The sequence below is a fragment of the Oncorhynchus kisutch genome, linkage group LG15 (assembly GCF_002021735.2).
Source record: "Oncorhynchus kisutch isolate 150728-3 linkage group LG15, Okis_V2, whole genome shotgun sequence".
Classification (NCBI taxonomy): Eukaryota; Metazoa; Chordata; class Actinopteri; order Salmoniformes; family Salmonidae; genus Oncorhynchus; species Oncorhynchus kisutch.
Genome location: NC_034188.2, coordinates 17,838,836 through 17,854,700, shown reverse-complemented (window position 1 = coordinate 17,854,700; position 15,865 = coordinate 17,838,836). Strand labels below are relative to the sequence as shown.

The 15,865-nt window shown below is 42.7% G+C and overlaps 1 protein-coding gene across 1 annotated transcript in view; it reads left to right on the top strand.

The window, feature by feature from the left end:
• Positions 1 to 1,906: 1,906 nt before the first annotated feature.
• The window catches only part of LOC109882699 (PH and SEC7 domain-containing protein 2), a 70,159-nt gene continuing 56,200 nt past the window's right edge, over positions 1,907 to 15,865 (top strand). The window contains exon 1 of the mRNA XM_031791371.1: positions 1,907 to 2,262. The gene's annotated coding sequence lies outside the window, so the exon portion shown is untranslated. The remainder of the gene's footprint in view (positions 2,263 to 15,865) is intronic.

Genomic DNA, 15,865 nt, shown 5'->3' with positions numbered 1-15,865 from the left:
CCTCTCCACCTCCCCCAGTCAGTCTTTCTCTCTGATGCACCTCTCCACCTCCCCCAGTCAGTCTTTCTCTCTGATGCACCTCTCCACCTCCCCCAGTCTGTCTTTCTCTCTGATGCACCTCTCCACCTCCCCCAGTCTGTATTTCTCTCTGATGCACCTCTCCACCTCCCCAAGTCTGTCTTTCTCTCTGATACACCTCTCCACCTCCCCAGTCTGTATTTCTCTCTGATGCACCTCTCCACCTCCCCCAGTCTCTCTTTCATGTGTTATTGATTGCTGTGTTCCTCCTTGGCCGAGGTGTCTAATGGGTGTGAGGTTGTTCTGTATAGGTTGGCAGCATCACTGATACATTGTACATCCAGGATGAACACACAGGTTGGAACCGTTTACAAAGGGAAACAGACTTGAGCAGAATAAAATGTATGGTTGTAGAATGCTGCAAAGTACAGTAATGTCTGCTGCTCTTGAACATGCCCTTGAGAAGCACCCATAGAACTAAAGTGAGACACTGTTTAAAGGGTTTTGCAAGGACAATGCTAATTGTTCAGGTGAACGTCACAACTTTGAATGTCATACAACTTTGCCTTCCTGAATGAAGCCTCGTTCTGCTTTTTGACTTGGCGTCACTGATGCAGGTGTTTGGAAGGGAGGTAGGGAGAGCGAGAGAGAGAGAGAGAGGGATGGCATGGATGGAGGGGTGGGATGTCCTCTACTCCTATGTCAAGGGCATTATTAGCACAGGCTCCATCAATACTCAACCTTTTGTTGTCAGCCACTGAAGTAATCCAAGCCAAATCATTCATCCTATCTAGTATAATATAGATTGACAATGCTTTCATTTTACAGAATTTGTGCTAAATAATAATATTAGGCCACTTAGAAGAAGCTTTCCTCCCAAGTGACTTACAGTGCAGTGAGTACATACATTTTTTATATGTAATCCATAAGGGAATTGAACTAACAACCCTGGTGTTGCTAGTGCTACAATCTTACTAACTGAACCACATTGGACTATACATTGCCTGTGTTGTTCTTCTCCTACAAGTTTATTCCCAGGCAGGAAAATGAAAACAACACCCTTTTCTTGTAGACTAGTCTCTCACCTCAACCTTGGCTAATTTGGTTCAGGGTGCAGAGATTATGTAAGTACCAGAGCTACCTAAAGCCTAGCTAAAAGCACCTAAACTTTCCTCAGTGAAACTGTTACCAAAGCGTTCCTTCCCATGAACTTTGAACCCTCCTGTCTGTCACAGGTATTACCTAACACATCCATCTGAGAACAAGCAGTCCCGTCAATGTATGCTGCAGTCAGGTCAATGGGGGATACTGGTAGTACTTTTGAGACAAAATATACTTCCTGTAACATGGTATTTGATAGAGAAATATCTTGTTGTTATACTCAAAGATAAATCCTATTCATTGATTTCTGTAAGGGACATGTCTGCTTCCTTTAGTAACACAACAACTGCCTGCAAAATATATATTTTACAGAAACCATATAAAATATCCATGTATCCTGTTTTACATAACCTAACAGTGCATGTGTCATCTTGACACATGCACTGTTGATATGCTGACACTGGAATAAAGGCACTGGAATAAAGACACTGGAATAAAGACAGTGGAATAAAGGCACTGGAATAAAGACACTGGAATAAAGGCACTGGAATAAAGACACTGGAATAAAGACAGTGGGACAAAGACACATGGATAAAGGCCCTTTGCGCCATGTAAACTATAGCCAAATTAAGTAAAAAGAGTATGTATTTATGTGGCTATAAGTAAGCCAAACCTCCTCTCCATCCTGAGTTAGTGTTAAATGGAATCATAACACAGGCCCGAGACACAGACAGTCCCACACTGCCCGCGCGCCTCAGAACACTGATTGGAGACTGGAGATCGATGCTCCTCGCGTGCAGCAGGGGAGGAGAGGGACGCGACTGCACATCCGCTCGTTTACACAGACGCCCCCATCCACGCGCAATCGGTCTAACCATTTCCCACCGGCTGGACCTCCCCCATGCCTGAGCCAGTGAGTGGAGGCGAGACTAGCCTACTGTACCGCCAGAGTCCGAGCGGTGAGGAGTCGCTTGCTGGGCAGATTAGACGGTACCAGTCGGGAAGGACGCGGCACGACGAGGACCAAACAGACCCACGGTCTATGTTCTCCCGCGTGGATGGATGGACCGAGAGAGAATACAACCTGAAACTGCAGTGCAGAACTGGCTTTTCAGGCTACCTTTGATTCAACGCATTTTGTTGGTGAGTGCAATAGTGGATGCCTGATATTGTTGTGAATGTAATGTTATTATAGCTAGGCTGTAGATAGATTTTGCGTTCACAAATGATTTAATTCCATAAAGAACCAAAGACTATATAGCCATCCGATGAATAATCTGGAATCCGATTAAATGGGATAATTGAAAGGCTTTCTTTTCAAAATCCCTATCCTTGTACCAGGACAAACATGCATAGAGGAAAGTGGAAGGGGATGCATGTTTCTTACTGTCGTTTTAGTCTACCGGTGGGGGTCTCGGACTCTCTCTGTCTATTGAGTTAATATGCAGTGTGTGGGCCACGGGGTTTTGTTTCGGGGGTTTCTACCCTCAACTGAGCAGAGGGAGAAAAGTGAGTCGATCTTGAAAAGCGACCAAGGTCTATTTTGGAGAGGAAGAGAAAAGCACCGGTCTCATTTAACGCGAGCAGTGTCTCCCAACCATCCTGTTGTCATGGTTACTGCTCGAGGAGGTTGGGAGAAAATGTCTGCATCTAGGCTGCGCGCGGGCTCTATGTGTGTGAATGAGAGTGATACTGTGTGCAGAGCAGTCTGTCTTGTGTTTCTGTCTTTTGTAGCTATTCCAGGGTACACATTTTGTGAGTAAAATAGATGTAAGCTACAGGATTGTCCAGTGCTGTGGGTCCCACACTCCTACTAAAGATGGGTTGTTCAGAACAGGTGTCTGATAACAGTCCTCTCACCCCTGAGCCACGAGTCGCTATTATCTTAATTATAGTATTTATCCTTCAAGTCTAAACCCATTGTAATAATGCTTCTTGGGACGTCAAGTCTCCTGTCCTGAAAACCTGAGCTCATTTGAATACACGGCTAAATAACGTTTTGATTCACAGCCCAATTGTTAACCGTCTGTAAGTGCTTCTCTTCTCGCAAATTAATTCAGCCCTTCAATCGAGGCGTCAGACATCCAGACACCCAGTGGCGTAGCGCTGTTAGACGGGTGGGTGAGGGGGTGGAAGAGAGAAAAATGTGCAGTAGGACTATTATAGCTATTCTCATGCTATTTTACACATTTTGCCATGAAGCTGAGAGAAAAGTTAGCTGTTTTAGAGCTCAGGGATTCTTGAAAGATTGGACAATCAAAAAAAATCCCACAAATAATTGTCTTAATATAAACAACATTTGAAATATATAGTTTGATAGACCAAAGTATCAGCTATCAAACCATATAAAATAACAAATACCACTAACTTAATTCATATTTTTATTTATTTATTTTTTATTTATTTTACCTTTATTTAACCAGGTAGGCAAGTTGAGAACAAGTTCTCATTTACAATTGCGACCTGGCCAAGATAAAGCAAAGCAGTTTGACAGATAAAACGACACAGAGTTACACATGGAGTAAAAACAAACATACAGTCAATAATGCAGTATAAACAAGTCTATATACAATGTGAGCAAATGAGGTGAGAAGGGAGGTAAAGGCAAAAAAAGGCCATGATGGCAAAGTAAATACAATATAGCAAGTAAAATACTGGAATGGTAGTTTTGCAATGGAAGAATGTGCAAAGTAGAAATAAAAAATAATGGGGTGCAAAGGAGCAAAATAAATAAATAAATAAAAATGAAATACAGTTGGGAAAGAGGTAGTTGTTTGGGCTAAATTATAGGTGGGCTATGTACAGGTGCAGTAATCTGTGAGCTGCTCTGACAGTTGGTGCTTAAAGCTAGTGAGGGAGATAAGTGTTTCCAGTTTCAGAGATTTTTGTAGTTCGTTCCAGTCATTGGCAGCAGAGAACTGGAAGGAGAGGCGGCCAAAGAAAGAATTGGTTTTGGGGGTGACTAGAGAGATATACCTGCTGGAGCGTGTGCTACAGGTGGGAGATGCTATGGTGACCAGCGAGCTGAGATAAGGGGGGACTTTACCTAGCAGGGTCTTGTAGATGACATGGAGCCAGTGGGTTTGGCGACGAGTATGAAGCGAGGGCCAGCCAACGAGAGCGTACAGGTCGCAATGGTGGGTAGTATATGGGGCTTTGGTGATAAAACGGATTGCACTGTGATAGACTGCATCCAATTTGTTGAGTAGGGTATTGGAGGCTATTTTGTAAATGACATCGCCAAAGTCGAGGATTGGTAGGATGGTCAGTTTTACAAGGGTATGTTTGGCAGCATGAGTGAAGGATGCTTTGTTGCGAAATAGGAAGCCAATTCTAGATTTAACTTTGGATTGGAGATGTTTGATATGGGTCTGGAAGGAGAGTTTACGGTCTAACCAGACACCTAAGTATTTGTAGTTGTCCACGTATTCTAAGTCAGAGCCGTCCAGAGTAGTGATGTTGGACAGGCGGGTAGGTGCAGGTAGCGATCGGTTGAAGAGCATGCATTTAGTTTTACTTGTATTTAAGAGCAATTGGAGGCCACAGAAGGAGAGTTGTATGGCATTGAAGCTTGCCTGGAGGGTTGTTAACACAGTGTCCAAAGAAGGGCCGGAAGTATACAGAATGGTGTCGTCTGCGTAGAGGTGGATCAGGGACTCACCAGCAGCAAGAGCGACCTCATTGATGTATACAGAGAAGAGAGTCGGTCCAAGAATTGAACCCTGTGGCACCCCCATAGAGACTGCCAGAGGTCCGGACAGCAGACCCTCCGATTTGACACACTGAACTCTATCAGAGAAGTAGTTGGTGAACCAGGCGAGGCAATCATTTGAGAAACCAAGGCTGTCGAGTCTGCCGATGAGGATATGGTGATTGACAGAGTCGAAAGCCTTGGCCAGATCAATGAATACGGCTGCACAGTAATGTTTCTTATCGATGGCGGTTAAGATATCGTTTAGGACCTTGAGCGTGGCTGAGGTGCACCCATGACCAGCTCTGAAACCAGATTGCATAGCAGAGAAGGTATGGTGAGATTCGAAATGGTCGGTAATCTGTTTGTTGACTTGGCTTTCGAAGACCTTAGAAAGGCACGGTAGGATAGATATAGGTCTGTAGCAGTTTGGGTCAAGAGTGTCCCCCCCTTTGAAGAGGGGGATGACCGCAGCTGCTTTCCAATCTTTGGGAATCTCAGACGACACGAAAGAGAGGTTGAACAGGCTAGTAATAGGGGTGGCAACAATTTCGGCAGATAATTTTAGAAAGAAAGGGTCCAGATTGTCTAGCCCGGCTGATTTGTAGGGGTCCAGATTTTGCAGCTCTTTCAGAACATCAGCTGAATGGATTTGGGAGAAGGAGAAATGGGGAAGGCTTGGGCGAGTTTCTGTTGGGGGTGCAGTGCTGTTGTCCGGGGTAGGAGTAGCCAGGTGGAAAGCATGGCCAGCCGTAGAAAAATGCTTATTGAAATTCTCAATTATGGTGGATTTATCAGTGGTGACAGTGTTTCCTATCTTCAGTGCAGTGGGCAGCTGGGAGGAGGTGTTCTTATTCTCCATGGACTTTACAGTGTCCCAGAACTTTTTTGAGTTAGTGTTGCAGGAAGCAAATTTCTGCTTGAAAAAGCTAGTCTTGGCTTTTCTAACTGCCTGTGTATAATGATTTCTAGCTTCCCTGAACAGCTGCATATCACGGGGGCTGTTCGATGCTAATGCAGAACGCCATAGGATGTTTTTGTGTTGGTTAAGGGCAGTCAGGTCTGGGGAGAACCAAGGGCTATATCTGTTCCTGGTTCTAAATTTCTTGAATGGGGCATGTTTATTTAGGATGGTTAGGAAGACATTTAAAAAAAATATCCAGGCATCCTCTACTGACGGGATGAGATCAATATCCTTCCAGGATACCCCGGCCAGGTCGATTAGAAATGCCTGCTCGCAGAAGTGTTTCAGGGAGCGTTTTACAGTGATGAGTGGAGGTCGTTTGACCGCTGACCCATTACGGATGCAGGCAATGAGGCAGTGATCGCTGAGATCTTGGTTGAAGACAGCAGAGGTGTATTTAGAGGGGAAGTTGGTTAGGATGATATCTATGAGGGTGCCCGTGTTTAAGGTTTTGGGGAGGTACCTGGTAGGTTCATTGATAATTTGTGTGAGATTGAGGGCATCAAGTTTAGATTGTAGGATGGCTGGGGTGTTAAGCATGTTCCAGTTTAGGTCGCCTAGCAGCACGAACTCTGAAGATAGATGGGGGGCAATCAGTTCACATATGGTGTCCAGAGCACAGCTGGGGGCAGAGGGTGGTCTATAGCAGGCGGCAACGGTGAGAGACTTGTTTTTAGAGAGGTGGATTTTTAAAAGTAGAAGTTCAAATTGTTTGGGTACAGACCTGGATAGTAGGACAGAACTCTGCAGGCTATCTTTGCAGTAGATTGCAACACCGCCCCCTTTGGCAGTTCTATCTTGTCTGAAAATGTTGTAGTTTGGAATTAAAATGTCTGAATTTTTGGTGGTCTTCCTAAGCCAGGATTCAGACACAGCTAGAACATCCGGGTTGGCAGAGTGTGCTAAAGCAGTGAATAGAACAAACTTAGGGAGGAGGCTTCTAATGTTAACATGCATGAAACCAAGGCTATTACGGTTACAGAAGTCGTCAAAAGAGAGCGCCTGGGGAATAGGAGTGGAGCCAGGCACTGCAGGGCCTGGATTCACCTCTACATCGCCAGAGGAACATAGGAGGAGTAGAATAAGGGTACGGCTAAAAGCTATGAGAATTGGTCGTCTAGAACGTCTGGAACATAGAGTAAAAGGAGGTTTCTGGGGGCGATAAAATAGCATCAAGGTATAATGTACAGACAAATGTATGGTAGGATGTGAATACAGTGGAGGTAAACCTAGGTATTGAGTGATGAAGAGAGAGATATTGTCTCTAGAAACATCGTTGAAACCAGGAGATGTCATTGCATGTGTGGGTGGTGGAACTAATAGGTTGGATAAGGTATAGTGAGCAGGACTAGAGGCTCTACAGTGAAATAAGCCAATAAACACTAACCAGAACAGAAATGGACAAGACATATTGACATTAAGGAGAGGCATGCTTAGTCGAGTGATCAAAAGGGTCCGGTGAGTGGAGAGGTTGGTTGGTGATTTAGACAGCTAGCCAGGGCATCGGTAGCAAGCTAGCATAGGATGGAGGTCTGTTGTTAGCTACCTCTTGCGTTCCGTCAGTAGATTAGTGGGGTTCTGTGTGGTAGAGGGGATTAATCCAAATCACACAACAACAACAAAAATAAAAACAATAGATATAGTTATAGAGGCCCAAGAAGAAAACATAATAATAATAAAAATTTAAAAAAGTTTAAAAAAAATAATAATAATAAATTGTCCGATTGTCTATTCAGATAGCAGCCGGTAAGACAGCTAACAGTTAGCAGGCCGCAGATGGGCGTTCAGGTAACGTCGCGACGGAGGAGCCAGCCGAATAACTCCTTCGGGTAGATAACGTCGGCAGTCCAGTTGTGAAGGCCCGGTGGGGCTCCGCGAAGGCAGTAAAACGGGTCCGGATAGGTGACTGCAGCCCAGGTGTGATTGATGGAACTCAGGAGTGATTGACGGAGCTTGCTAGCTCCGGAATAATTGATGTTTGCTCCGGAATCGACGAAGGCCGATAGTCACACGGATAGCAGCTAGCTAGCTGTGAGATCCGGGTATGAATGTCCAGAGAGCAGTCGAAATCCAGGGACATGGAGAGAAAAATTGGTCCGGTATGTTCCGTTCCGAGCCGCGCTGCGCCGTACAGAACTGGCGATAGATTTTCGAGCTAAAGGATAGCTGATGACCACAAACCGTGGTTAGCTGAATACTAACGATTTGCCAGTAAAGGAGCTAACTAGCTTCTGAACTAGCTTCTGGATTAGCTTCTGGCTAGTTTCAGGCTAGCTTCTTGGAGTTTCTGGCTAGCTTCTTGGAGGATTACAGATCTGAGGTAAATAATACTTTTTTATAAATATACATTGGTGAGGCGGGTTGCAGGAGAGTGTTTTGAAGATGAGTTGATAGAAAATAAAAAAAAAATGTATGTGAAAAAGTTGTAAATATATATATATACAGGACACGACAAGACGAGGACAAAAGACGTCTGAACTGCTATGCCACCTATCAACTCCTCAGACACCATAAAATCATAAAAAAGCATTTAATTTGTACAATTATTGTCCAACAAGTGTTTAAAGGCCTTGATAGTTTAATTCTATTATTAGATTATTGAAATATGTAATGCAAATCTCCAAACATTTCATTGCCATTTTGGAATGTTTTTATAGATTTAGAAAATAAAATATAATTTAAAAAGCAAACATTATCCCTTAGGTATAGTACAGCAAATACTTCAATTGTGTAAGCATATGTTGTAGAATAGTGATTAAAATACTTTTTCTGAATATTGACCAATAATATTGATGGGAGTTGACAAGCTGCTGACAGAGTTGACAAGCTGCTGACAGAGTTGAGAACAGACACTCAAAACAGACATATTTTTGCTTCTCTAAAACTACAATTTCAAGTCAAATATTTGTAAAATATGGAAAATGATTCATTTGAAAGTCCCCAATAAAAACAGAACCATTCTATCAGAATTTTCAGCACTCTGGCGGAGTTGATTTTTAAGGAGTTTTTAAGAAAACTTAAGGAAAATTAAGGATTTTTCTTCTTTCAAGTGGTATACACAGTAGCCATTTTGTTTTTCCTCAGTTGCTTTACGACTCTAAAACCTAATTGAATGTAACATACTTGAACCATATTCCGATCTTTTAGGAATCACAGTTTTGAGATAAATATTCACAGAGGGCTATTGCAAGGAACTACATAAGATAATTGTTCAGTTAGTATCCATTATTGTCCCTTGTTAGAAGTTTAAACACTTTTTTTGAAACGTTTTAAATTGGGATCCTTTGCTCTGGACAAGGACATTTCCAGGTATAGAGCCGACATGGAAATGAATAATATTGAAAGCATTTCGAAAATTCCCAAAACAAATATTTTCCCTTATAAAATTCCCCTAAATCTAAATGTATTTTTAATATTTTTTATTTTACCCATTTTTCCTGATATCCAATTGGTAGTTTCAGTCTAGTTCCATCGCTGCAACTGCCCTACGGACTTGGGAGAGGCAAAGGTCAAGAGACATGCGACCTCCAAAACACGACCCTGCCAAGGACGATGGGACAAGGAAATGCCAACCAAACCCTCCCCTAACCCGAACAATGTTGGCCCAATTTTGCGCCGCCTCATGGGTCTCTCGGTCACGACCGACTGTGACACAGCCTGGGATCGAACCTGGGTCTGTAGTGACGCTTCGCAGTGCATTAGACCGCTGCGCCACTCGAAAGGCCCTGAATGTAAATTTTAAGCTGAAATAAAATAAATAAAATAAAATAAATTTAACTACAAAAGTTTTCTTTCAAAAATCTCTGAGCAAATGTTCTGCTATTCTACAAATGTTTTACATCTTATTTAACCTTTATTTAACTAGGCAAGTCAGTTAAGGGCAAAAAGACTACAGACGCTTGAGGCGTGTAGTGACGCCTCAAGCACTGAGATGCAGTGCCTTAGACCGCTGCGCCACTTGCTGCAACACATTTTGCCATGAGGCTGAAAGAAAAAAAAAAAGAAAAAAAATCCTGTAATTCTAAACATTTCATAGCTCATAGCTGATCACATTATATCTGGGAGGCCGACCTCTGGGGTGGGGTTGGGGGCCCCCAAAAGCTTGCGGGACCCCCTGCCTTGCGGGAGATGCAGGAGTGTGTGCTACACCAGTGCAGACACCCTTGCACCAGCAAGTCCCCGGACACAAGACGCTGCCTAAAATGCTTTCCAACTCTCTCTTCCACTCGCTCTCCTCTCTCTCTCCCACTCTCTCTCCTCTCTCACTCTCCCACTCGCCAATCTCATCCACCCTTTCCATTTATTTTCTTGGAAAAAAGTGAATTAGCAGCCAATAAAAAAATAAAATCGGGGTTACAATAAGATTGATGCCATGGCATGAATTAGATGAAGTCATTGTAAAGAGCTATAATGACACAATGCAACACAAAGTCTGATCTTGATGCAATAGAAGTGACATATCAGGGTGAGATGCAGATTTTCATGGTTCACTGGGCTGGAGTGGCTAGTAGGGTGGTTTGTATTAATTTGCCTTAAGGAACAATGACATGCGCTGGAGAAAGACTCAGTCACAGAGCCAGCAACTGTAGCCAGTCTACTGAAGTGTGTGTGTGTGTTTGTGTGTGTGTGTGTTTGTGTGTGTGTGTGTGTGTGTGTGTGCATATAACGTTCTGCCTGTGCTGCCTGTAGATACAGCATGCTGCTTGGAGATATAACATGCTGCCTGTAGATTCAACATGCTGCCTGTAGATATAACACACTGCCTATAGATATAACATTCTGCCTGCATATATAACATGCTGCCTGTAGATATAACATGATGCCTGTAGATATAACATGCTGCCTGTAGATTCAACATGCTGCCTGTAGATATAACATGCTGCCTGTAGATTCAACATGCTGCCTGTAGATATAACATGCTGCCTGTAGATATAACATGCTGCCTGTAGATTCAACATGCTGCCTGTAGATATAACATGCTGCCTGTAGATATAACATGCTGCCTGTAGATACAACATGCTGTCTGTAGATACAACATGCTGCCTGTAGATAAAACATGCTGCCTGTAGATATAACATGCTGCCTGTAGATACAACATGCTGTCTGTAGATACAACATGCTGCCTGTAGATAAAACATGCTGCTTGCAGATACAACATGCCGCCTGTAGATACAGCATTCTGCCTGTAGATACAACATGCTGCATATAGATACAACATGCTGCCTGTAGATATAACATGCAGCCTATAGATATAAAATGCAGTCTGTATATATAACATGCTGCCTGTAGATATAACATGCAGCCTATAGATATAAAATGCAGTCTGTATATATAACATGCTGCCTGTAGATATAGCATGCTGCCTGTAGCTACAACATGCTGCCTGTAGGTACAACATGCTGCCTGTAGCTACAACATGCTGCCTTTTGGTATAACATGCTGCCTGTAGATACAACATTATGCCTGTAGATAAAAAATACTGCCTGTAGATACAACACGCTGCTTCAACATGCTGCTTGTAGATAGAACATGATGCCTTTAGATGCAACATGATCCTATACTTTCTACCTGTAGATGTAACATGTTGCCTGTAGATAAAACTTGCTGCATTTAGATACAACATGATGCTTGTAGATACAGCATGATCCTACAACCTTCTACCTGTAGATGTAACATGTTGCCTGTATTTATAACATGCTGCCTGTAGATACAACATGCTTCCTGTAGATATAACATGCTACCTGTAGATACAACATGCTGCCTGTGGATACAACATGCTGCCTGTAGATACAACATGCTGCTACAACCTTCTACCTGTAGATACAACATGTTGCCTGTAGCTAAAACATTCTCCCTCGAGATACAATTAGCTTCTTGTAGGTTTAACGTGCTGCCTGTTGACAAAACATGCTGCCTGTACATACAACATGCTGCTACAACTTTCTACCTGTAGATATAACATGCTGACTGTAGATATAACATTCTGCCTGTAGATACAACATACTGCCTGGAGGTGTTAGATGCTGCCTGTAGATATACCATGATGGCTGTAGATATAACATGCTGCCTGTAGATACAACTTGCTGCCTGTAGATACAACATGCTGCATATAGATACAACATGCTGCTACAACCTTCTACCTGTAGATAAAACAGACTGCCGTTAGATACAACATGCTGCCTGTAGATACAACATGCTACCTGTAAGTATAACGTGCTGCATGTTGACACATCATGCTGCCTGTAGATACAACATTCTGCTACAACCTTCAACCTGTAGATATAACATGCTTCCTGTAGATACAACATGCTGCCTGTAGATACAACATGCTACCTGTAAGTATAACGTGCTGCCTGTTGACACATCATGCTGCCTGTAGATACAACATTCTGCTACAACCTTCAACCTTTAGATATAACATGCTTCCTGTAGATATAACATGCTGCCTGTAGATACAACATACTGCCTGGAGGTGTTTACATGCTTCCTGTAGATATAACATGCTGCCTGTAGATACAGCACGATGCCTGTAGATATAACGTGCTGCCTGTAGATACAAAATGCTGCCTGTAGACATAACATTCTGTCTCTAGATACAACATGCTGCTAACACCTTCTATCTGTAGATATACCATGCTGCCTTTAGATTTAATATGCTGCCTGTAGATACAAAATGCTGACTGTAGATACAACATGCTGTACGTAGATACAACATGCTGCCTGTAGATACAACATGCTGCCTCAAATACAACATGCTATCTGTAGATATAACATGTTGACTGCAGATACAACATGCTGCATGTAGATACAACATGCTGCCTGCAAATACAACATGCTATCTGTAGACATAACATGTTGACTGTAGATACAACATGCTGTATGTAGATACAACATGCTGCCTATAGATATAACATGCTGCCTTTAGAAAAAACTTAATGCATGTGGATACAACATGCTCTTCCAATATTCTGCCTGTTTATACAACATTCTGCATGTAAATACAAAACACGGCCTGTAGATATAACATGCTGCCTGTTGATACAACATGCTGCCTGTAGATAGAACACGCAGCCTGTACGAATAACATGCTGTCTGTAGGTACAGCATGCTGCCTGTAGATACATCATGCTGTCTGTAGATAAAACATGCTGCCTGTAGGTACAACATGATGCCTGTAGGTACAACATGCTGCCTGTAGGTACAACATGCTGCCTGTAGATACAAAATGCTGCCTGTAGATACAACATGTTGCTACAACATTCTGCCTGTAGATACAACATTCTGCCTGTAGGTACAACATGCTGCCTGTAGATTCAACATGCTGCCTGTAGATACAACATGCTGCTACAACATGCTGCCTGTAGATAAAACATGCTGCCTGTAGATAAAACATGCTGCCTGTAGGTACAACATGCTGATACAACATGCTGTCTGTAGATACAACATGCTGCCTGTAGATTCAACATGCTGCCTGTAGATTCAACATGCTGCCTGTAGATACAGCTTGCTGCCTTTAGATACAACATTCTGCCTGTAGGTACAACATGCTGCCTGTAGATTCAACATGCTGCCTGTAGATACAACATGCTGCTACAACATGCTGTCTGTAGATACAACATGCTGCCTGTAGATACATTTTGCTGCCTGTAGATTCAACATGCTGTCTGTAGATACAACATGCTGTCTTTAGATACAACATTCTGCCTGTAGATATAACATGCTGCCTGTAGATTCAACATGCTGCCTGTAGATACAACATGCTGCTAAAACCTTCTACCTGTAGATATATCTTGCTGCTGTCTGTAAATACAACATGCTGACTGTAGAGAAAACATGCTGCCTGTAGATACAACATGCTACCTGTAGGTATAACGTGCTGCATGTTGACAAAACATTCTGCCTGTAGATGCATCTTGCTGCCTGTAGATAAAACATGCTGCCTGTAGATACAACATGCTGATACAACATGCTGTCTGTAGATACAACATGCTGCCTGTAGATAAAACATGCTGCCTGTAGGTACAACATGCTGATACAACATGCTGTCTGTAGATACAACATGCTGCCTGTAGATTCAACATGATGCCTGTAGATTCAACATGCTGCCTGTAGATACAGCTTGTGGCCTTTAGATACAACATTCTGCCTGTAGGTACAACATGCTGCCTGTAGATTCAACATGCTGCCTGTAGATACAACATGCTGCTACAACATGCTGTCTGTAGATACAACATGCTGCCTATAGATACATTTTGCTGCCTGTAGATTCAACATGCTGTCTGTAGATACAACATGCTGCCTGTAGATACAACATGCTGTCTTTAGATACAACATTCTGCCTGTAGATAAACATGCTGCCTGTAGGTACAACATGCTGATACAACATGCTGTCTGTAGATACAACATGCTGCCTGTAGATTCAACATGCTGCCTGTAGATACAACATGCTGATACAACATGCTGCCTGTAGATACGGCTTGCTGCCTGTAGATACGGCTTGCTGCCTGTAGGTACAACATGCTGCCTGTAGGTACAACATGCTGCCTGTAGGTACAACATGCTGTCTTTAGATACAACATTCTGCCTGTAGGTACAACATGCTGCCTGTAAATTCAACATGCTGCCTGTAGATACAACATGCTGATACAACATGCTGTCTGTAGATACAACATGCTGCCTGTAGGTACAACATGCTGATACAACATGCTGTCTGTTGATACAGCATGCTGCCTGTAGATTCAACATGCTGCCTGTAGATACAACATGCTGATACAACATGCTGCCTGTAGGTACAACATCCTGCTGTAGATACAAAATGCTGCTGTAGATACAACATGCTGCCTGTAGATATAACCCGCTGCCTGTAGATACAACATGTTGCTCCAACCTTCTACCTGTAGATATGTCATGCTGCCTGTATTTATAACATTCTGCCTGTAGATTCAACATGCTGCCTGTAGATACAACTTGCTGCTACAACCTTCTTCCTGTAGATACAACATGCTGTCTGTAGATAAAACATGCTAATACAACCTTCTACCTGTAGATAAAATATGCTGACTGTAGATATAACGTGCTGCCTGTTGATACAACATGCTGCCTGTAGATACAGCTTGCTGCCTGTAGATACAACATGCTGCCTGTAGGTACAACATGCTGCCTGTAGGTACAACATGCTGCCTGTAGATACAACATGTTGCTCCAACTTTCTACATGTAGATATGTCATGCTGCCTGTATTTATAACATGCTGCCTGTAGATTCAACATGCTGCCTGTAAATACAACATGCTGACTGTAGATAAAACATGCTGCCTGTAGATACAACATGCTACCTGTAGGTATAACGTGCTGCATGTTGACACAACATGCTGTCTGTAGATGCATCTTGCTGCCTGTAGATAAAACATGCTGTCTGTAGATAAAACATGCTGCCTTTATATACAACATTCTGCCTGTAGATAAATTTTTCTGCCTGTAGATTCAACATGCTGCTTGTAGATACAACATGATGCCTTTAGATACAACATTCTGCCTGTAGATACAACATACTGCCTGGAGGTGTTACATGCTGCCTGTAGATATAACATGCTGCCTGTAGATACAGCATGATGCCTGTAGATATAACGTGCTGCCTGTAGATACAAAATGCTGCCTGTAGACATAACATTCTGCCTCTAGATACAACATGCTGCTGACACCTTCTATCTTTAGATATACCATGCTGCCTGTACATATAATATGCTGCCTGTAGATACAACATGCTGCCTGTAGATACATCATGCTGCATGCAGATATAACATAATGCCTGGAAATACAACATGCTGCCTGTAGGAATAACATGCTGCTTGTAGATATAACATGATGCCTGTAGATACAACATGCTGCTACAACATGCTGTCTGTAGATACAACATGCTGCCTGTAGATACATTTTGCTGCCTGTAGATTCAACATGCTGCCTGTAGATACAACATGCTGTCTTTACATACAACATTCTGCCTGTAGGTACAACATGCTGCCTGTAGATTCAACATGCTGCCTGTAGATACAACATGCTGATACAACATGCTGTCTGTAGATACAACATGCTG